The 24,504-nt window shown below is 44.2% G+C and overlaps 1 long non-coding RNA gene across 3 annotated transcripts in view; it reads left to right on the forward strand.

Moving 5' to 3' along the window:
• LOC137764778 (uncharacterized) overlaps window positions 1–24,504 on the forward strand; it is a 93,066-nt gene that overhangs the window by 28,321 nt on the left and 40,241 nt on the right. For 2 of the 3 annotated variants that reach the window (XR_011074060.1, XR_011074058.1), the window contains exon 2: window positions 3,088–3,204. This is a non-coding gene — a long non-coding RNA (uncharacterized lncRNA). Of the gene's footprint in view, window positions 1–3,087; window positions 3,205–18,149; window positions 18,185–24,504 lie in introns of those variants that run through there. The other variant, XR_011074059.1, reaches the window with a different exon arrangement.

The raw sequence follows: 24,504 nt of genomic DNA on the forward strand, positions 1-24,504 counted from the left end.
TTTCAATAATTAAGGTGGGGGGAAAAGTGGGTAGGTTCTAGGGAGCTAGCATTCTGTTGAAGCTGCTACTCTAGGAACTGAAAGACCTCAGAGGGAGACACACAAAAGGTTAGGAAGGGGCTGAGATTAATGCTCACGCACCATGTCACTTCATCATCAAAATCTCTTGAGGGGAAAGCCTTCAAGTCCCCCGCTTCCATTTCACATCTTATCTCTAAAACAGTCTCCTTTTGGGGCTGGCCCTTTAACATCTGTTGCAACATGCCACTGAGTGTACAAAAAACAGCCTGAGAAGCCTCCTTCAGACCTTGAGGAATCTATTTAATTTGTGATGGTTTGCATTTTGTTTGTGGGAGGAATAAAAACACAACAAGCCCTAGAAAATAACTACTTCATTGCATATTATAATTTATTCCACCAGGAGGTTGGAAGTATGCCTCCAAATTGCCCTAGCACAATCTTTGAGGATCTGGTGGTTCATACTAGCAAATCTGAAGTCAGTGGAAAATTTCCACATGAGAGAATTATAGCATTGGATCCTTTAAAACGACAACACGTGCACATAGCCCCCCCAGCCCCCCATCCTCACCCCCGGCATTTCTGAATGTCTGGAAATCCTGATCAGGAATTTGAAAAGCAGCCAGGATATATTGCATCAATTGTGTTCCAAAGTATTTATGCAGTGTATGTTTTAATACCAAAAAAATGATTTGGTTAGACTTCGCAGGCTCAGCCTCATTCTCTGAGAGGAGTTCTTAATTGCTGCCATAAAAAAAGTCCTGATTTAAATCATAAGATAGTATACAGGGGGTTGATGGCTTGGATTCTTTTTGAAAGTTAGGTAAATAGTGTAGCATGTGGTTATAACCCATTGCTGGTTTCTATAAAATAGCTAATGGGAAAGAACCAATCTTTCTTTTTTTGTTGTTTTGTTCTTTCTTCCTTTCTCTCTTTTGTCCCTTCTTCTTTTCTTTGGTGCTTAAACAATCATAAGTAAGACTAACAGTTTGCAAGAGCCACTCTCTTTAGATATTTTATCTATTCTTGCTCTCAGATGGCAACTGCATACATCTCATCTTGACCCCAAATGCCTTGAAATCTGGAAACAGATGGTGGGTAGAAAACTAGAAAGGTGCTGATTTTCAATGTCTGGTCTTGCTGTTCTGATCGTCTCAGGGCTACAGTACATGGTCCAATGCTTTCCCTTAACGGTTATCCTGGCTTGGAATTGCTCTCCCCACTTGGACCCATTTTCATCTAGATAGAGCCTTTTCTTCCTTCAGACCCATATTTTCCACTCTTATGGGAACCTAAATGCAGGCAAGGAGAGGTAGGAAATGAAGAGTTATAGGATGGACCCTGGGCTGGGCTCGGCAAAAAGGGTGACAGGTCAGTGGAGGCTGTAGGGATGGGGAGACCATCAATCCTAATCACAATTATGACTGTGGGGGTGGGAAAGGGACTTGTGGTACTGGAAGGATCCCAGTTCAAACTGGGCCAACCAATCAGTTAATGGAGGACCCTCAGCAGAAGATGCCATGTAGCAAGCCACTATTTATACCAGGGGTGCTTGGGAACATAATGGAAGTCTCCTCATTAAAACCCCGCATCCGAACTACCAGCAAATCCTATCGGCTCTACTCCCCAAAGATATTTAAAATCTAAGGTTCTCGCCACCTCTGCCACTAACACCTGGTGGAGTCACCACCTTCTCTTACTAATCATCAGAGAAATGCAAATCAAAACCATAATGAGATATCACCTCACACCTGTTAGAATGTAAATTGGTGCAGCCACTATGGAAAACTCTATGAAGGGCTTCTCAAAAAAATAAAAATAAGACTACCATATGATCAGCAGTTCCACTTCTGGGTATTTATCCAAAGAAAATAAAAACACTAATTTGAAAAGTTATATGCACCCCTATGTTCATTGCAGCATTATTTACAGTAAGCAAGATATGGATGCAACCTAAATGTCCATCAACAGATGAATGGATAAGGACGATGTGATATAGATAGATAGATGATAGATAGGTATAGATATACATACAATGGAATATAACCATAAAAAAGAATGAAACCTTGCCATTTGCAACGACATGGATGGAACTTGAGGGTAACATACTAAGTGCAATAAGTCATACAGAGAAAGACAAACACTGTATGATTTCACTTCTATGTGAAATCTAAAAAATAAAACAAATGGACAAACAAAACAAAACAAAACTCATTGACATAGAGAACAGGTTGGTGGTTGCCAAAGGGGAGGGGTGTTGGGGGAGTGGGTGAAATGAGTGAAGAGGATCAAGAGGTACAAACTTCCAGTTATAAATAAGTCATGGGGATGTAGTACATAGCATGGTGACTATAGTTAATATTATATTGACATATTCAAAAGTTGCTAAGAGAGTAGATCTTAAAAGTACTCATCACAAGAAAAAAAAAAATTGTAACTTACTGTGGTGATGGATGGTAACTAGACTTATTGTGGTGATCATTTCACAGTGTACACAAATATTGAATCATTACGTTATACACCTGAAACTAATACAGTGCAACGTGTCAATTATACTTCAATAATAAAAAATTTTTTAAATTAGTTTTTATTGGAGTATAGTTTGATGTACAGTGCTGTGTTAGTTTCTGCTGTACAGCAAAGTGAATCAGTTATACATATATATATATATCCAGTCTTTTTTAGATTCTATTCCCATATAGGTCATTACAGAGTATTGAATAGAGTTCCCTGTGCTATACAGTAGATACTTATTAGTTATCTATTTTATATATAGTAGTGTGTATATGTCAGTTCCAATCTCCCAATTTATCCCTCGCCTCCTCCACTTTCCCCCTTGGTAACCATAAATTTGTTTTCTACATCTGTGACTATTTCTGTTTTGTAAATAAGTTTGTCTGTACCATTTTAATTAAAAAGTTTTAAAAAAAAGCCAAAATCCTTACCAGGGCCGACAGGGCCCTCCATGGGACTCTCCCTTCCCCTCTTGTTTCTGACATTATATCCTCTGTCTTACCCTTCCTTTGTCCTGATGCAATGGTCCATCTACTGTTTTCCTTTTCATTCCAGGCACACTCTGACATCCGAGCTTCGTTCTTCCCTCTGGCTGGAGCACATTTACCCCAGAGAGCTGTGTGGGCCACTCCTCCAACTCCTCCAGGTCTTTGCTCACAGGTCACCTTACTGGTGAGTCTTCCCTGAGCACATTTTTAAACATCTCACCGCCCCCCTCTGGCTTGCTCTGTCCCTCTTCCCTGCTTAACTTTTCTCCATAGCACTTATCACTCTCTGATATACTATGTTTTATTTTTTGGTTTTTTTTCTGTTTTTTTCTCAGCAGAACATAAGCACATTTGCTTTCTAATGTAGCCACAGAACTTAGAACAAGACATAGCATGTAGCGAGCACTTAATAACTATTTATTGAATGAATAAATGAATGAGTTCATTAAACAGACCCCCAATAATGACAGGGAGAACAAGACAGCTCAAGAGTCAATGGAATTGTCAGAGTCCCGGTTCATGGTGACAAGGCTAGGTTTTTGGGAAAACAAAAGCAAAAAAGATGTTCATGTTTCTTAGATGCTCATAGTAGAGGAGTCATATACAGGATGTTATCAGTTTGTCAGAGAATGATCAATGCCTGTGCTCAAATAGATTGAACACAGCCAGAGGCTGGCATCAGGACTCTAGCCCTTCTGTGAACATCTGTAACAATCACTGTCTCATCCATTCACCCATCCATCCATCCATCCATCCATCCATCCATCCACCCAGTCTTATGACAGTTGTTTATCCAATGTTTTTGCACAACCAGCTTTGCATTGCTCAGATTTTCTGAACATCTCTCCTACAGAGCTGAGCATTTTTGTGAGCAGGAATCTCCACATCATTAAATCTTGAATACTCCCATTCCCTAACATGAAGTCTTGAATGAATGAACCCTGGACAAGGGGTTGTGCCTTGTTCTTTCTCTTTAAAACCTAAGAGAAAGAATAACGAGAATGGATGAATTAATATACTAAAGGTCTTAGAATTTTTCAAAGTTAGAGTTCAGATGTTTCTAACTGGCACTGGGTACTCTCCCCGTGCTGCACATTTGCCTTTGCTCATTCAGTTGTGCCCTCCACATGAGATGGCTGATCTCCCATGATCATTTCCTTTCATTTGGGGACCTGGTAAACCCAAGGCTGGTCCCAACACTGGAAAAGAGGCTTCGTTCCTGGTTATTTATTCCATTAATTGCTAGGTTGTTTTTGTCTATCTCACTGACTTCATTTCTCTTTCTCGCTCCATATTCTACTTGATATTAAATAACTGTAGCCTTTTCACACAATAAGGCTCTTAAAATGGGTGTGTGAGTGTTCCTCTAAACATATTTTAATTTCTCACTCTCTGTCTTAGTCTGCTTAGATTGCCATAACAATATATCATTGGCTGGGTGGCTTGAACACGGAAGTGCATTTTCTCACAGTTCTGGAGGCTAGAAGTCTGGTGTCAGAGTGCCAGCCTGGTTGGGTTCTGGTGAGGCCTCTCTCTCTGGCTTGCAGATGGCCACCTTCTTGCTGTGTCCTCACATGGCCTTTCCTCAGCACATGCAGTTGGGAAGAAAGATCTTTCTCCCTTCCTCTTCCTGTAAGGCTACCAGTCCTATTGGATTAGGACCCCACTCTTATGACCTCATTTCACCTTAATTACCACCCTAAAGGTTCTTTTTCTAAATATATCATTGCATTGTGAGTTAGGACTTCAACATAGGAACTTGAAGTGGGGGACACAATTCAGTCCGTAGCACGGCCCTTTTTCAGATGCACAATGTCAAGTATCAATGGGGTTAAATGTGTTGTAACTTTAATTTGATCATAACTTCAAGCTGTGTTTATGCCCAGTTTTTATATTTTCTTCCTCACTTAGCATGCGTTTCAGTTCACCACTTAAATCAACTTCAGGGAATGTGATTTATAGATTAGTCTTGCTTTGCTCCCATTGTCAAGTTTTTACTTTACTCTGAATCTGGTTCCTTTTATTTTTGTTAAAAAAACAGGTCAGTATGGAATCCTCTGTCCCCATTAAACACTTTGTACTCATTGTCCCATCTAGCCCTCATCTCCTCTATCTTACCTGTAGTTGCACAGATATAAACACACACACACACACACACACACACTCTTCTCATGGCTGCTTTCTTCTTTTTTTCCCCCCCTTGGTACTAGTATCTTTTATTTTTGTGAATAAAGCAATAATGTTAGAAGGTTTATCAGTGAAATTTTTCTTTGTTTATCTTTTTTTAATATTTTAATTTTATTGGAGTATGGTTGATGTACAATGTTGTGTTAGTTTCAGGTGTACAGCAAAGTGATTCAGTTATACATATACATGTATTCATTCTTTTTTAGATTCTTTTCTCATGTAGGTTATCACGGAATACTGAGTAGAGTTCCCTGTGCTATACAGTATGTCTCCATTAGTTATGGTTCTTGTTTATAATAGTGTGTGTATGTTCATCCCAAGCTCCTGATTTATCCCTCCCCACTACGTTTCCCCTTTCATAACTACAAGTTTGTTTTCAATGTCTGTAAGTCTATTTCTGTTTTGTAAATAACTTCATTTGTATCATTTTAAATATTAGATTCCACATATGAGTGATATCATATGATATTTGTCTTTCTCTGTCTGACTTACTTCACTTAGTATGACAATCTCTAGGTCCACCCATGTTGCTGCAAATGGCATTATTTCATTCTTTTTTATGGCTGAGTAATATTCCATTGTATATATGTGCCATATCTTCTTTATCCTTTCATCTGTCGATGGACACTTAGGTTGCTTCCATGTCCTGGCTATTGTAAATAGTGCTGCAATGAACATTGTGGTACATGACTCTTCTTGAATTATGGTTTTCTCAGGGTATATGCCCAGTAGTGGGATTGCTGGGCCCTAGGGTAGTTCTATTTTTAGCTTTTTAAGGAACCTCCATACTGTTCTCCATAGTGGCTATATCAGTTTGCATTCCCACCAACAGTGCAAGAGGGTTCCCTTTTCTCCACACCCTCTCCAGCATTTATTGTTTATAGACTTTTTGTTGATGGCCATTCTGACTGGTGTGAGGTGATACCTCATTGTAGTTTTGATTTGCATTTCTCTGATAATTAGTGATGTTGAGCATCTTTTCATGTTCTTTTGGCCATCTGTATTGTATGTCTTCTTTGGAGAACATGGCTGCTTTTTTCTAATCATTCGAGTTTCTGTTAAAAAGCTTCACTGAGGTCTTGCCCAACTATCATATCTACAGAAATCAGTCCCATCACATCACCTATTTTCTTTTCTCTCTAACACCTAAGACTACCGTCATTTTGTGGATGGGTAAACTGAGGCTAGAGAACATAAGGGATTTGTCCACAGTTGCTCAGTTTCTGAGCAGCAGAGAGAAGGCCTGAGAAGCAGAGGGTGGTGCTCAAAGGGGTCTGGAGGTAAACCTAACCTACTACAAAACTTATCTCCTAGCAGTCCCAGGCCTTCCCTCATAAAAAGCAAGACAGCAGTCATTGGCTCTAATTGCTTCAAAGTGGCCCTCGTTTCTCTCCTTTTTCTGTTGCCTTGATAAAACTGTCTGGCAGAGTGGAGGGACAAGCATGGAAGGACACATTTGCCCCATATAGGGTTGGCAGATTTAGCAAATAAAAATGTAGAAGCACAGCTGTCTTTGAATATCAGATAAACAATAAATATTTTTTGAGAATAAGTATGTCCTATGCAATGTTTGGGACATACTTAGGCTAAAACATTATTTGTGTTTCATCTGCAATTCAATTTAACTGGACATCCTGTATTTTATCTGGCACCCCTAACTAGATGGCTGCTCTACAACTACATGTATCCTATGGATAATGGTTATAAGCCTCCGGTGAGTGTGCTGGGGAAAGAAAACAAGCAATAAAATCCCTTTGAGCTCTGTTGTTTTATTTACTTAGGTGAAACTCTGATGTTCTTTGACAATAAAAGCAACACCACAAATATTCCCAAAAGAATATATATTTTACTTTGGAAGCTTTGACTTATATCTTTATCAGCTCAGTTGCTTTCATTTTCTGTGAATTCACAGCATTTAATATCTAAGCACCAAAGGAACTAGAAAACTGCATGAGTTCATCACTGCTGAACTCATGTTTGGGTAAACTTGGACAAGCTGTTTTACCTCTCTTCATCTGCAAAACGAAGACAATAATAGCATCTGTCTTACAAGATTGTGAGGGGTAAAGGAGAAAATGTATATGAAAGTGGCTAGTCCAGTGCTTGCCATATAGCGGACACTCAATACATAACAGTTTCACTTTTCTTGCCTCACCACTCCGTTTCTGAGAGTGAACAGCATCACTTTCCCAGACCATTGCAAAATATTAGGCTAAAGAAATTACTGTTATGTCTCAAAGAAATTATTATCCTTACTTACCAATAACCAGATAAGCAGCAGAGCCAAATCAATTGATTTGTTCATTCAAGCATTTATTCAGCAAGTATTTATTGAAGACCTAACATGTGCCACAGGGGCAGTGTTCCAGGAGCTGGGGATACACGGTAAACGGAGCAAAGTTGCTATTTTCCCATGAGAATTGCTTATGGTACAGTGTGTGTGTGGCGTGGGGAGGCAGATGATGAATGGATAAGCAGGAAAATGTATTATATCACATTTTACATGGAGCAACCAATTAGGGCAAATGTTGTGAAACGGAGTCCTTGAATTTGGTTATGTGGAGATCATTGGTGACCTTGATAACAACAATTGTTCCCTGAGGTTGTTTAAGAGAACGAGGGGAGGAGGAGGAGGTAGAGAAAGGAACTTTGCTAAAAAGCAAGCAGAAAAAAAATTGGGTGGCAATTCAAAGGGGATATGGGGTTAAAAGACTTTGGATTTTTTAATGGGAATTATGATAGCATGTTTAAGCTGAAAGGAATGACCAATAGAGAGGAACTGCTAATGCAGAAGACAAAGGACAATCTGGGAGTGAGTGCTTGACAAGGCGATAAGGCAAGAGACTCCAATGGACGAGAGGATTTGTGCTTAGGGTGCTACTGGGACCTTTTGCTCACTGCAGAAAGAGGGGAGGTCGAATATATGATGTTGAGGGTACAGGGGCTTAGTCAACTTGGCAATGGGAACATGTGGAAGTTCTATTCTACCTCCTCAGAGAAATAAGACATAAAATATTTTCACTTCTCGTATCCATAATTATTGATTATTAAGTTGAAGATAATTAGAATTCTAGATAATCAGAATTAGAATTAGATGTTAGAAATGATAGCTTCCTCTTGCCAAGCACCCGCTCATATTCGGGACGTGTATCATGGCCCCCCCACCCCTCCTGTGCACAGCGGATTGATACTTACTTTATTCACGGTCAGCTCTTTTCAGCCCCCCGTGCTGTTCCCAGATGAAGGTGCTGGTATTTCGATGATTTTCAACCATCACATGTTTCTCTCCATTGAGATCAACTTCTTCCAGAAGAAGCTGCCCATCTTGACAAGTCTGTTTTGCGTCTGTGCTCCACTGCACAGCCAGACCTGAAAGTGACGGGAACTGACAAACCCTCTGAACTTGTCCCATTGGATTTGTCTAATGGGCCTTTCCCTGACATAGATGAAAAAGTCATTGACAGAAACAGACCATTTACCAGGAACCTGAGCAGAGGTATAAACAGCGACAGATGAAATAGGTCTTGAAATAAAGCTGGGAAATTCAGGACACATGTGATGGGCTCAAGGAGATCTCTGCTTTCAAATGTCAAGATGAAATGGATGGTGTTGGATTTTGCAGCCTCGAGTCATCCGGCTGGTTAGTAAGAAAGCCAGTCCCCCACTCCCCATCTCTCTAACTACACCAGAGACAGAAACTGCTAAGTGGTGATGTGAGGGTCAGGGGTGGCTTTCAACAGGACACTCCAGACCCGAAGGGTAAGTTCTCTTTCCAAGGGTAGCAAGACCAAAAAGGGAAAAAAACAAACAAACAAAACAAAAAACCAAACAACAACAACAACAAAACCCCACCATTTAAAAATTTGCAGCCATTTAGAAATTCTAGTTGGAAGGCAGAATTCTTTCTTTCTTTCTTTCTTTCTTTCTTTCTTTCTTTCTTTCTTTCTTTCTTTCTTTCTTTCTTTCTTTCTGTGTTGGGTCTTCATTGCTGCATGTGGGCTTTTTCACTAGTTACGGTGAGCAGGGGCTACTCTTCATTTTGGAGCATGGGATTCTTACTGCAGTAGCTTCTCTTGTTGTGGAGCACGGGCTCTAGGCACACGGGCTTCAGGAGTTGTGGCACGTGGGCTCAGTAGTTGTGGCTCACGGGCTCTAGAGTGCAGGCTCAGTAGTTGTGGCGCATGGGCTTAGTTGCTCCACGGAATGTGGGATCTTCCTGAACCAGGGCTCGAACCCGTGTCCCCTGCATTGTCAGGCAGATTCTTAACCACGGTGCCACCAGGGAAGTCCCTGAGGGCAGAATTCTTGTTGAAGGAAGATTTCCAAACAGAAGAGTCACATCTTAGGAGTGATATTTTTAGGTTCTATAATCAACACCTAACGTGAACATCATATAAACTTAGTATTATCCTTGAAAAGCCCTTATATCACCCATGGAACATACAACCTGGTGTTCTAATTTCTATCCACACTGAAATTTGAAAATTATTGCAGTTGATTAAAGGAAAAAACAGAAGGGAAATCCGTGTGTAGATGTCTGGTCTTCAGACCATTCTGCCTCTAAGGCAGCTATCCAACCCCTAGCTTTGAATGAGCACTGGGTGGAGAATGCCAAGCGCTCTTTTTGGGCCATAGGTTTTACTTTATTTCCTTTTAATATTAAACCTTGACAACCTTTATAAATGGTATAAGATGTGTTTGGCATTGTGAGGGTTAAATGGAATAGTGACAATGCATCAAATCCAGGTTGGGGTGAATGTCTGAGTGTCGATTCATGCTGAAGTAATACCACCCCACTCTATTTTCTTTAAGAAAAATCTTCAGATAGTCCAGTGGGTATGTAAGGTCTGAGTCTCCTTTAAAAGGAGTACGTTGGGGCTTCCCTGGTGGCACAGTGGTTGAGAATCTGCCTGCTAATACAGGGGACACGGGTTCGAGCCCTGGTCTGGGAACATCCCACATGCCGCGGAGCAACTAGGCCCGTGAGCCACAACTACTGAGCCTGCGCGTCTGGAGCCTGTGCTCCGCAACAAAAGAGGCCACAATAGTGAGAGGCCCGCGCACTGCGATGAAGAGTGGCCCCCGCTTGCCGCAACTAGAGAAAGCCCTCGCACAGAAACGAAGACCCAACACAGCCAAAAATAAATAAATAAATAATTTTTTAAAAAAACATGCCAAAAGGAGTACGTTGGCTCAATGAAGAGTTAAAATTGCTTTATTAAGGCACTTTAATTTATTAAAGTATTAAGGCAATTTCTTAAATGAAAAACTTAAAAAAAAATAAAACATGCAACCCAGGGTAAGAGTGTCCTCTACCAAAAGATGGTTGGTCGGTTTTCAAAAGGAAAGAGAAGGACATCTCGGTAGCAGCCCAACCCTGGAGTCTGGAAACTAGCGCTGTGAGGAGAGAGAGACAGATGGCAAGACAGGAAAGGCGCTGAGGAGGAATAGAGCCTGAGCAACATGATGGGCCTTGGGCAAGGAGAGAGGACCAGCAAGTGCTGATGTGCTCAGGGAACAGAGATATCAGGCCTCAGCTTTCGTTTTTCTATTCTGGCTTTTGAAATGCCCTGTGATCTTCTCGGTGCTTCCGTAGGGTCAGTGACCTGCTGCAGCTAATGTGGCCGGGAATTATGCAGTCGGTTAGCGTCCAAGCTGGGATGGGAGAACGGGGAGTGCTACCTAGCCTTCCCGGGACCACCCTTACCCCAAGGGTGGAAGCATCACTAGTAAAGACAGATGGTTTTTGCAGGTCCGGGGGGAGGTGTACGACAGCAAGAGCATCAGAGAAGTCCAAGGTGGAGCAGAGATAGAGACTTAGGAGCCAGGCAGTGGACAGGACACAGCCGCAGGGCCCCACGCAGGAGTGGACTGAGGCAAAAGCCCCTTCGCCCAAACATGCTAGCTTTGGCACTGCTGACTCAAACGCCTGTGGGACCAGCCAGGAGCACAGAGGACTGAAGGTGCTTAGCGTGAACTTAGTGCTGAGCTCCTTCTACTGCAGTTAAGCTTCACATCTGCTAAGTTACCTTGGTTTTTAAAACACTGTGGGGATGAGTCAGACAGTGAAACAAAACACTTTCTTGGGCTTCCTACTGCTGCAGGCTTCCGGGCTGTGGCCCCCGTCCTGGGGGAGGTAACCCTCTGAGGGGGAAGTGCCATTCTCTACGATGTGGATGGGACCCATGCCTGTTTGTGTTTTCAACAAAGAGTCCTGAGAACTAGCACTGCCTGTTCACCCTCTCAAGAGAGGATTTATGAATGAGCGCCCGTGGATCATACCCAAAGTAGCATCTCTGCCTGCCCATGGGACGCAGCTCAGCCTTCGGTCGGTCGTTATAGAGACGAGCAGAAATCTGTTCTATTTGTTTAGCGTTTGGGGGCTTTAAAGGAAACATGCACTCGTGTTTCTGCCCGCATTTCTTAGTCTGCCACCATAAGGCTGACTCATCCATCTTGGTCTGGATTCTCCTGAAAGCAGAGTCTCAGTCAAAGACTGAGTGTAGATAATTATTTGGGATCCGATCCCAGAAAACAGGAGGGAGGTCGTGGGGAGACTGAGGCAGGGTATCACCATAGTGCATCACTGAGGTATCCACTGTCTGTATACAGAAAGGGGCTGGGGCACTGATCCACGGACTCTTGTCTCTCAGTAGTTGCAGGTTGGGGGAAGGGAGCATTAACTCCTCTGTCTGTCTGAGTTTTCCTTGTGCGAAGCTCCTACGGCTTCAGAAAAGGCTCTAAGGCTGAAAAGCAGAGAGAGCTGGCTGGAGGAGAGAGCTTGAGGTAGGCATGAATTTAGGCGAGGGGGTGTGATGCAGGGCATGCAAAGTGTCTGCTACCATCTCTAATGCAAGAGATTGGGACCCGTCATTCTCGGGGTGTGCCGAGGTCTGGGTGCTGCTGACCTGACCAGGACTTGGCTTGACAAGTCCCTCTTTTGCCCCCTCCCCACTGCCCCATTACATAAGCCCAGGATGCCTCTCCTAGACTGTGCTTTTCCTCCTTGCTTTTATAATACTCACTCTCAAAGGTTTTCCACACATTGGAATATGTGAAGAACCCAGCGTGTAGCAGCAACTCAGGGGAACTTTGTTCCCCTTTTTGCTTCCTCCTTTACCTTCTACTGACCTTTCCTTTTCCTCTTTTCCTCAAAAAATATGGTTGCCTGTCAGGTTTAAGTCCTGCAAACTCTTATCTTTTTTCTCTCCACTCTCCCCAGTTATTTGGTCCCAGGTTCAGCTCTCCTCTCTATGTCACTACCTCCACTGGAATATCTCCTGGTAGGGTCTCTCTTTCCAGGTCTGGCCCTGTTTTAACCCTCAGCCAACTCAGAATCACCTGGCTATTTTTTTTTTTTTTTTAATTTTTAAACATCTTTATTGGCGTATAATTGCTTTACAATGGTGTGTTAGTTTCTGCTTTATAACAAAGTGAATCGGCTATACATATACATACAGCCCCATATTCCCCCCTCTTGCATTTTCCTCCCTCCCGCCCTCCCTATCCCACCCCTCTAGATGGTCACAAAGCACCGAGCTGATCTCCCTGTGCTATGCGGCTGCTTCCCACTAGCTATCTACTTTACATTTGGCTGTGTATATATGTCCATGCCACTCTCTCACTTTGTCCCAGCTTACCCCTCCCCCTCCCCATATCCTCAAGTCCATTCGCTAGTAGGTCTGTGTCTTTATTCCCGTCTTGCCACTATCACCTGGCTATTTTTATGCTCAAGTTTAGGAACCTCGCCGCTAGTGTGGACTCTCCTGTAGTTAGTTGAATGCTCCTTTTTGGCAGTCTCCCACTCACCCCAGGTCCATATGCCGAAAAGTGACCTGGCTGTCTACTCCCACCCCATGTCCCCCTCACTCTTCCCAGTATCCTCCCTGTCCCCACAGAAAAAGAAAACACAGACTCTCGATTTCGGTTCACGCTACTATTGATTCATATCTACAGGTTTTCAAAACCCTGGAACCACCTTTGACCCCTTAGCCCCTCTGGAAGAGGCAGTCTGCCTGGTGCTCATAGGCCACAATGTGGGGTCAGACAGAGGCAGTGGCAAGACTGTCTGGGAGGACAGATCAGGAGGTGAATAGCCGAGTTTGCTAGGGCTTCAGCAACACACTGGGGGCTGTAGAATCTGAATGTCAAAGCCAGAAGAATTGTTAGAGAGTGGCTCGTACAACCCCTCATGCTGCTGATGAAGAAACAAACCCAGAGAGATGAAGGGCATTGAAAAAGGCCACATGGCCAGTTCATTCAAGAGGGACGGAGCCCTTCCTTCCCAGAGCCCTTTCTGCAATGACACCATTCAACAAGGAGCCTGTGTCAGGGACGTTTTAAGAGCAAGGAGCAGAATACAGAGCTCAAACAATAAAGTTATTTCATATAAAAGAAATTGCAGTTTAGAGGTGTCTGACTTCAGGGGACATTCGAACCAGGAGCTTAAGTATGCCGACAAGGACAGGGGAATGGAGGGCCCTGATGAGCTGAATCCGGACCCTGTGACCCCCGGGATCATGTGTGAGACTCACATAGAAATAAGGGCTGTTGGAGACAGGGAAAGAAGACACTAGATGCTTACAGAGCCAACAAAAAATCACTACAAAATCAAAAAAAGGACAGAGGTATGTGATCTGAAGTCTGAATGGTCTAAGGTCATAGCCAGACTGTGTTCATTTCAGGACAATCAGGACGGAGGACTGGGTATGGGGTTGAAGCCAGAGGGAGCTCTGGGACTTTTTGTTTGACAACAGACCTTATGTAATTAATCCCTGTGCCCTGAACATTCTTCCTGTCTGTTCAGAGGGCAAGGCTACATTCTTGGGATGACCTAAGACTCCCACTGGAGAGCCTGCTTAGCTGGGTGGTTTTGCTGTTTCTAGCGGATGGGAAAAGGGAGGGAGGCTGGGAGAGCTGCCCAGCCAGGACCTAGACCTTCCCTCTGGACAGTTGTCTTCCTTGGTGAGCTGGTCAGTGGTCAGGACCCTGTACCCTGTCTCTCACAGTCAGTAGGACTCGAGGCTCTACTTCTTCTTCTTCACAGGCATCCATCTCTTCCTCTTCTCCCCACCGCCAACCCTCTCAGCTCAGGTGTGAGTCTCCTGGTGTCTGGGCCACAGCTAGAGTTTGCAAGCTTTGCTTCTTACCTGTTCCAGCGCATCATATGCCCTGTGCCAAGGTACTCTCCTCCAATGCCAATTTTGTCATATTTCATTTTCCTGCTCGAAAGCCTTCAGTGAGCCCATACCCACTAAAAGCAGGAGCAGGTCCAGCCTGCTAATCTGGGTTCAAATATCACCTCCTCTGAGACCCCTTCATGGGGTGATCATTCTTGCTTCCAAACCCCAATAGCACTGAGTATCTATCACCCTCAGTTGGAACTGACCATCTTTTCCTGCTTTCCATTGTTAATTTTGGTTTTATATGTCGTTGTCTTCTTACTCTGATTCCATGATCGTGGAAGACAGTGATGTACATATCTAACTATCACTCAGTATACAGCTCTGTGCCCTGTACACAGTGGATAAACAAATAGTATTAATTTACTGGGGTTAGACTCTTGGGCTTGGAATCTTGGTCACTTAAGACTTTCTTCTTATCATATTTTTAAATCTCTAGAAATATAGGTTCAAATTATGAGATAGGAAGAAGATAAACGGGAGACATTTTCCTACCCCTTTCTTACAATTAATTTTCCTTGTCTGTTTGAGTACATACCAGCATCAATATCTACCTCTGACTTAATTTACTAGAAGATGATCTTAAAACCTAACGAGTGTGCATTCCTAGAATTCAAACGGGCATATGGATTGAAATACCAAATTTGTCATGTCTCCAGCATGCAGGCTCAGAGGAGGATTTCAAAAAACAAAACACACACACAAAACATGGGTTTAGGGCCAAAACAACTTTAAATGGGAGTTTTTGAAGCATTAAAAAATTTCACAGGAGTGTTCTTTGTTGACTCTCATCCATTTAACTATTCCGTAGTTATGAGGCCAAAATTCACTGTTTGAAAGGTCTCAGCATCCTTGTCTTGAAATGGGCTGGGTGCATGTTTGGGGCTTCCCTAGCAGGGACAGATTTCAAATGGTACAGACTTGGGCCTTGGACAGTAGGAAAAGAGGCTCCTTCAGTGGCTTTTGGCTCGGGTAATGTGACACGGCCACTTGATGGGAATTGGAGGTACCCTGGTGGAGGAAAAACATGAAATGGAGAGAGTCAGGTATAAACCTGCCACTTGGAGTTTTCCTGTAACTTAGGTTGGTCAAATGCTGAATCCCAGTTTATGTTCAAAACAAATGGAACCTCATTCTGTGACCGAAATAGATTGCTTGTTTTTATTGTTGATAAAGAGGCAGCCAGGCAGAAGCTGCCTTCACTCAAAGGGACCAAAATGAGGGAGTCCCTTGGCAGGAGTGGAGAAATAAAAGGCAAAGCGTTGATAGGCCCCCTTCCCCCCATCCCACCATAATTATTCTTGCTGTCCTTCCTCGTTCTGCGGTGGAACAATTGACTAGAAGATTAATATGTAAAGAACCCCTTCCTTTCTATTATTACAGAGAGGCTGTGGAATTATTTTGTCTTCACCTTGGTGGGTGGGTGGGCTGGGAGGAGTGGTGGTGCCTGCGGGGAAGTAGACAGAGCAGGGGCAGAGCCTGAGGCTTCCTGTGTCAGTGGCAGGACATGTGTTTACCGAAACGTTTATGCACGCAGAGACTCGCATATTTGGTCCTGCGACACACAAAAATCATAATTGTTTTTATGGGCTGAATGGTGTCCTCCCCAAATTCATATGTTGAAGCTCTAACCCTCAGGACCTCGGCATGTTACAGCGTCTGGAAATAGGGCCTTTAAAAGAGGAAATAAGGTACAATGATAAGAGTAAGTAAGGGTCATATGGGTGAGCCCTAATCCACTGTGACTGGTGTCCGTATAGAAAGAGGAGATTAGGACACAGACACACACTGAGGAAAGACCACGTGAACATCTTCATCTAGGACTTTCGGCCTCCAGAACTGTGAGAAAATAAGTTTCTGTTGTTTAGGCTTCCCAGTCTTTGGCACTTTGTTATGGCCACCCAAGCAGGCTCATACAACTGTTAAGAAGGAGCAGGCAGAGAGAGAGAGAGAGAGAGAGAGAAACAGACTTAAAATGGAAGAGCACAACTTCGGGGCAGCCCTGAGTTTTATTATGAATGAATAAAAGAAGGAATCCGTTCATCCATTCAGTATACACTTTTATTTCAGACCCTTAGAGGGTGGCACGTAGCAACTGGAAGAAGCCCTCCCTTTCATCATCCCCAGTAGAGAAAATGAAGCATACCAGGGAGGTTTAATAACCTGTGCCCTGTCTCTGGGAGGCAAGGATGAATCTGGGGATCCACCGATTACTGCACACATAACCATGACCACTGGAATTAAATAACTATTATCTTTTCATATTTTCACTGAACCTAATCTCGCAGAACCAGTGTTATCCCCGAACTTTATGTCCTCACTTTGTATATAGCTCTGGCTTGAATTGTGAGTGTTCAAAATAGATAAAATATTTAATATCTTTTTATTGCCCCTCTCAGCAACGTGCAAGGGCCTGGCTGGCCTCGCGCATGCAGTATGGACTTGCGGCTCACTCACTTAGCTGCTCTTACCAGCTGCTTTGCAAATGGCTCTAGCAGGTGGTGCAATGTCGAGGGGGGCGGGGAGGGAGGACTTGCAGTCTGTCCCTGGAGACTTGGCGAGCGTCTCTGGGTAAATGGGTAAAGTACCATCTTGTCGGCTTGAGAAGCTGAAGCTCCCCACGCCCCCCTTCTTGAGCTTATTTCTCCCTTCTGACTCATGTCTGCTGCCTCATTTGAGTTACTGTGCAAACGTTTAGCCAAGAAGCCATACCAGGCCTTGCGCTTATTTACGACCCCCCCAGGGAGTCACAGGGAGGCACTGAGGAGCATTCCATGCCGAGCTTTCTGGTCAAATAAGGACAAAATGAACCACGCCTTCCATTCTTAGCCAGTGAAGTGTGTGCTTCAGGATGCCATGTGCTGGGTGCAGAAGCCTCCCCCAATGCAGGCCGATCCTTTCCTGGCTCCCCAGTGACCCCAAATTTGTAGAGCCGTGAATTAGAAGAGAGAAGGGCGGAATATTGTGAGGGGACAGACGGTGCTGGGGGAGAAGAGGGCCCCCTGTTTGCTCCCCTTTCTGAGTTTCCTACAGGAAGTTGATTGTTCATTCTAAGGCAAAAGCGCTTTTGCCATTGTGTATGTCCTATTTGGCAGCAGGAAGCCTTTTAGAAAAAAACCCTCAAAGAGGGGCATGAAACAAGGCAGTCAGTCTAAGACATATATGTGTGTACGTGCACACACATGCACGCACATCCAAAACAGAGCCCAAAGGAGTGGAGCTGCCAAACTGGAGGAAGGACCACAGGAGAAATCAACCTCAGTGGGGCGATTTGAAAATCAGGGTGGCCCTGGTGGGGTTCCGCACTTGAAAAGCCTTCAGGTGTGCTTGCCACCAACCAGAAAATTTGCATTTGCTCTCTGTGACTCAGGCCTGCTTCTTCACCTTGTGAGGGACACAGAAACTCCACACACCTGGCCAGGAGGACTTTATGATCCAGTGAGGTGGATGGGTACAGTTAAACAAAAAACAGCTCTCTACAGTTCAAGACCAAAAGCACAAATGGTCAACACTGGGGGTGGGGTTTGATGACCAGGGGAGCAGACCCTTCCAGAAGTTCTGATGCTGTGCTGTTATCCCATTTGCTTAATAAACGATAAGCCTAACATCTAAGCAGTAAGACCTACTGTGTGCAAACCCCCAGGTAGCAGGGTGTCTAGTGGAAATAGTGCCAGCTAGGACTGTTCCACCCATCAGCCCTTGCATGGAGACTTGCCTGTCTGTAGAAGGGACCTAATGCTACCAGCTATGTACTTTCCAGGGTGGTCAGGAGGAGAAAGCAAACAAAATAGTGCATGCTGGTGCTTGGAACACTGTAAGTGCTTTATAAGGCATTTGAAGACAAGAGGGTAAGTGAGCTTCCATTTCTTCCTTATATATTGGTGCCCAGCACATACTTGGATAATCATGATGGGGAGGGTTTTAAAGGAATCCCTCTGGGGTGGAGATGGAGAATGCTTCTTTATAAGCTTTTATAAATATTTATAGCTAAAATAAAAGAGCAAAAGGAAAAGGAAATAGACCCTAGGCTTCCCATAAATATTTTCCCATCTCTTGGTCCTTTTTTTTAGAAGCATCTCTTTCTGTCCCATCCTCTCCAGCCCCAGCCCCTCTACCTGCTGCTCCTGGCTTGTCTCCAGGGAAATTCCTCCCCTCCGCCCTCCATTACAGCTGTCCGCAGGGGAAGGATTCCCCACTCTGCTGGCTTGGAGAGGTAAAAAGGGCCCACTGATGGGAGCTGTTTCTCCATCTCTTTAATCAGCTTCCATCCCCGTGCATGGTTTTATCAAGGAGCCTCTCTGACACACATGCTTTCACAGCTTGGATAACGAGGGCTGGCTCTGCCTCACTCCCCTTCCCACCCTTCTTCTCAGTGCCCCCCCCTTCCCTTCCCCTGCCACATGCTTTATCTAGAGAACAGCCTTCAGGAGCACTGGGGACATCCCCATCCCCGTCATCAGGGATGGTCAGGTGGCTGTGCAACTTGCAGGGAGTGCAGACCCTTGCAGGCAGCGGGCAGCGTGCAGCGTCGCCGAGATGTGAATTCCCTGCATGTACATCGCGGATACATTGTGAAGCATCCTCTTCGGGGGAAGGGGGAGGGATAGGAGGAAACAAAGGAGGACAAAAGAAGAAAGGTGGGCAGCTCAGGACTGCACCTCTTTATTGTTCATTTCCAAATGAGATGGCAAACCTCCGTGAAGTCCATAGGGGATGTGTCTGGCATGAGTCAGCAACCAGTACAATTTACTGCCAGTTGATTAAATTAGCATTTGTTATAAGCCAGAAAGGAAAGGGGGAGGGTGTTGTGCGCAGGGATAGATGGAGAATGAAGAAAATCTTCTTCATGCCTTTTGAATTATTTATGGCCTGGAACTTTACATGCTAAAACCTAACCAGACTTGATAGAGAGAGCCTGAGAAGGATTCTCTCTTCCCTTAAAGCCACAGAGCACATGCTTTTGGTCCCTTGGAGGACTAGCAGAGTGCTAACAATGACAGGCTAACAGTGAGAAAGTGAAATTCCTAATTTTATTGTGACCTTGAAAACAAAAATGCTGCATAGAAATGCTGCTTCCACCAGGCACAGGAAGACTTAGATTTCTCAGTAACCTTGTGAGCTATGGACATGAATGTGTGACTGCATTCCACTTTGATTTTGCGGAGTGGGAACTCAGGATGACTGTCAGATCAGTGGACAAAGAATAGGTCTCTTCGATCTTTGCCTCTGGCTTCCCGCCAGATGGGAGAGAAACAAAGACTCTGGAGCCTCTGCCTTCTTCCCCCACTCCTCTGCCCCCTCCCTCCTTTTCTCTCCTCTCAGAGCCGATTATTTGGATAGAGTCTGCTGACTGCTCTTACATTTTGGGAAATCATGTCTAATTGTTTAGGGTGTAAAATGAAGTGATACAGTCTCAGAAAGGGGCCCTCCTTTTGGACGATGTGTAACGCAGAAGAGGGAACTCCACGCTGGGTGTGCGTGCAGGGAGCTGGGCAGGGTGGCGGTGAGTGTATGCTCAGGGGAGAAGCGTGTGTCAGACACCCAGCGGCTCCAGCTGGGTAGCGAGGTGGCCTGGTGAGCATCTTTTGTTCTTGGCATTCTGACTGCGGGGAGCATCAGGACAGCCCACACACCAGCCCAAAGGAGCTGCCTCTCTTCATCCTCAAGGTCTGAAGCTTTTGTCTACGAGCCCCAGTAAAAAGGCAAACTGTTGGGATCCCGCTGTAGATTCGTGGCCTGCCCCCAGAATAGCTGCAGGATAGGGCTCCTTCTTTTCACCTGAACTGTTGCCCATGAACCACACCGTAATCAAAGGTTTTCACTGAACTAAAGCATCCAGGGGCGTGTGACTCTTCCCGAGAGATGCTGGAAGACAGGAGTAAGGGAAGAGTGGCTGAATGAGGGAAAGACAAAAGCAACGTGGCAGATAACAGGGACTAGAGTCAGACAAAGAAATGGGACATGTGCTTTGGCAAAAAAAAAAAAAAAAGGCATGGAATGCAGTCATTTCCATGCTTTGTCACTGCTAGCTCAATTTACCCATCAGATAGATACATTAAAAAATAAACTGAGTCCAAGGCTGACCCTTTAGTAAGAACTAAATCATTTCTTCCAATTCTTAGTCTAAGTCCTATATTTTCACCTGTATATAAATGAAACAAAGCAGGTGATGTCTATTGCAGTCTGAGTAAATGAGGAACACCCACATATTTTTCATGGAAAACAGAAAGGATCGTAGTGTTGAATGGGAGTGTGGGGTTTTCCCTGTATCCCCATTTCAGCACCAAAGGGGATCCATGTGCCCCTGGCCACAGCGGAAGGTCTTGGACCCTATGGCCCACATACCGTGCAGGGCCCACCTCTCCCTTAGCTACACCAAGAAGTAAATCGAGGTCATTTTCATAACTGAGGCAAAACCTCCCTTTCCACTAGAATTACTGAGATATTTTAGGCAAATGCAGTTTTCAAAAAAATTAAATGGCAGAATTTGCGTTTGGGAACTCATTAAAAAGCAGCGAGACTTCCTGTATTGCATCAATTATAAATAATTTGGAGGAAAGAGGGTTTGCTTTTTTCTTTTAAAGAAATTATCTGGAAAATTACCCAGGTCTTTGCTTCCTCTTTTCAGATGAGATCTGGACAGACTGTGTTAAATTCTATAACCTAATTAAGGATGGCTCTAGATGATTAAAGCAGGAGAAGAAACCAAGAAGCCCAAAGTCTGCCCTCAGGCTTGTCTCCAACCAGCCTTACCTCCGATAAGTCAGTTCATCTCTCCAGGCACTAGTGTCTTTTTTTTTCCCCCCACTGAAATGAAGCCAACCCCTTTTGCCACTTGTCTACTTTATAGGAATGCTCTAAAAATTAATATTCACTGTGAAACCAGGAGAGCCTCAGAGGAATGATCCTATCTCAATACGAAGCATTATCAGTTTTGTTTTGCCCGCCACTCTGAGTTGGCAATGATATATTGTTCAGAATCTTTCGAAAAATCTCCTTTCTTTTTCTGAACCCCGTGACCAATAATGATGGGAAACAGTGTACTGGAATAAATCCAAGAAAGAAATATTTTTGCCTGTTTATCAACTCAGCCAATAGGTTTTAAAGCGACTACGATCAATTTTAAGTGGCTCAGTGATTGTATAAGCTATGTACTATTGAAGGAGCTTCAGTTGCTGACAATCTTATCCTTCCTTGCCCAGGTTTTTCTTAGTGTTAAAATTGGTGTAGAGAGGAGAATGAAGATTTGAGTCTCAGGGATCTGGGGAGGTGAATCATGCTGAGGAGCTATGTGATTTTGTTACTAAATGTTTGTAGACTCTGTCCTCACCCTTTCCATCCCTAACACCCCATTTTGATTCAGGATCTTATTGCTTCTTGCCTGGATGTCCGTAGCAGCCTTGGAAGCGGTCCTCTTGACTCTAGTGTTATCTGTTAAGCAATTCTCTATACTGCTGCTGAGAGTACTTCCGGAAAGAAGGCTTTGGCTTCTTGGAGCCTCCAGTAGATACAGTCCAGGTCCTCCCGGGGAGGGACTGCCATGCTCTGTTCACACTGTAGCCGCCTGTATCTCCAGCTTCAGCTCCCGTCATTCCCTGCCTTACAGATTCTTGTTCAGCAAAAGCAAACTGCATATCCTTTCCCGCCATGGACGGTGCTGCTATTTACCTTTGAACTTTTACCCTTGCTGCCCTCTCTGCCAGGACTATCTCAAAGCAAGCAGACAAAAACAGACAAACAGGCAAGGAGCACCCATAACTCCTTATTCACCCTTCAGAACTCAGATCGTGTGGCACACACCCTGTCCCCCTTTCCCCCCTTCCCCTCTTTCTCCTCTAGGGTGTGCCTGTCTTCTGGATTGTTCCCCTCTGATAGTGTGGGCAAGGCTATAGCATTAAGCTGACATGTAATGTTATATGGCTCTTGATATATGCTTGTCTACGCACTGAATAGTGAGCACCCTGGGAGAAGGAACTTGTCTTTTTCATATCTGTGTCTTAAGCAATACCTGCTTCAGGAAGGGATCCAGTACATAGCTAAGCACACACTTCTTAAGTAGCTCCTATGTGTAAGGCACTGTGCTAGGTGTTTGGAGAAAGTTCTAATACTAGGCTGTTCAAAGAGAAGAACTGTTTGATAAGTATATCAGTGCATACTTAAGTAAAGTCTTTATTTTCCTGAATGAAAGATCCAGAGTTATGCAAATAATTAGCAGTTGGGGGAACTCTGTGTCAACAGCGGGCCATCTGGCTGTGTGAAGTCATAGCAGGTTGCTTCTCTTTGCTGCCACCACTCTGGGGCCCAGGGCTTTCTTGTAGCTGTGGCCTTGGGTATAGAGACCTCCCCCTTCTCTGAAGTTCTCTGCCTTGTATTCTGTTGCCATGGCAACAACCCACTTTCATTCTGGAACTTCACGCATGGGAGAGGGGAACCCTTTACTAACATGACATACATGATGAGGGTTATTTAAAAAATAAGTTGACAAGGTTAGTCATCAACGTATTATGCTAGTTCCACAAATTCCGATTTAGTGGTAGGATAGTTTGTTAGGTATTTCTGAACATATTGAAAAATGGATTAGTGTCAGCATATGAGATTTGGTGTATCCTTTGTTTAAATATCGGTCTATGTGTCTGTTGTGATTCTATTTTTAATGCAAAAAATATTTTTGTTCTCTAAGTATATGGAAAACCTGTTTTCAGTCAATCTACTGTATCAAAGAAGAGAGCAAAATTTCTAGAAGGAAGGCTGAGCAATCTTGAAAGGCTAGGAACACTAGGATACTAACACCTGTCCAGCACTATAACAAATCTGCTCAAATCTGTTAAAAGATATGTGGAAACATAGTAATGTATCATTTAAAGTACTTTTTTGGAATAAAGTCAGAAAAAGAAATTGCTAGCAGACTTGCTTTTTAAACACCTTTATATATTCAGGTGAGCAAGTGCAGATAAATATTGCAGAGCCTAGTTCTTTGTTCAGTGACTACACAAGCCTGATAGAGAGATTCCACGTGCTCTAATGACTATAAGATGTCTTAGTCTGGTTCCGTGAGCCCAGCCTCCTTGTAGCTCAGCATCTCTTCTCTTTTCTCCCAGAGAAATCAGGATTCTCTTCCTAGTTCAAATAGGGGCTTACCCCTGGCTTAGGCTGAGTTCCTTTTGTCTCTTTACCCAGGCAGCTTCTCTTTTCTAGTTTCCAGCTTTTACCCCCAACACAGACGGAGAACTCTGGTTTATTGAAGAGGCTGGTCTCTGCTGAGTTTCCGTATGAAATGATATGGTTCACTGTCTCTTGCCTCCAGATGCCTGGGTTCCCCTTTGATCACATATGCCTTGCAACTCCAGCCCATTTGTCTTCTCTTGGAGGAGCCAGACAAGATTCTCATTTATTCCCTGGCTATCAGCTATCGCCATCAGACAGAGACACACAGCGTGCATGAGCATTATTACACCAGGGGCATCAATGCTCAGGCACGGGCCAGGGCGGGGTAGAGGTTGGACTGGCAGGCTTATCTGTGACAGAATTCATCAGCAGACGGTTTTTCTGACAAAAACAAAGGTGACAGTCTTCTTACCAGGCATCATTCTCAGTGGCTGCCCTGGGCCTGGCCCTACATGGCCGCCATATTTAGTTCCTTAGGACTCAACACATAGTCGCAGCCGATGAGATCGGGGGGGCGCCTAACGGAGTGACCCAATGGGATTTTGTCCACTGAGATTCTGAACTCAGAAGTCTCAGTGATAGAGTGAGCAACGGGAGGTTGGTATAGCCACAACGGGCCATGACTAGGCTGAAGGTGTAAGGAAGCAGAAACTAGGAGTAAGTAGAATCTATTGGGTAGAGAAAGGAGACACAGAGCATACAGAAAAAGTACGACAGTCAGGGGCCAAAAGAGAATGGAGTAGACACACAGAGGGGGAACAGAAATGCTGAAACAGAGAGAGGTGGAGGGAGAAGAGCGGAAAGAGAAGGGTGAAGAAGAGCAGGACCGGGAGAAAGAGAATACAAGAAAGGTGGAGAGAAGGATGACGAGAGGGAGAACCCCTAATCTACTTCAGTTCCACTCAGGTTCCCATGGGGTAGCATAGACTAGTCCTCAAAGGAGCCAGCTC

Source organism: Eschrichtius robustus, chromosome 5 (genome assembly GCF_028021215.1).
Source record: "Eschrichtius robustus isolate mEscRob2 chromosome 5, mEscRob2.pri, whole genome shotgun sequence".
Taxonomy (NCBI): domain Eukaryota; kingdom Metazoa; phylum Chordata; class Mammalia; order Artiodactyla; family Eschrichtiidae; genus Eschrichtius; species Eschrichtius robustus.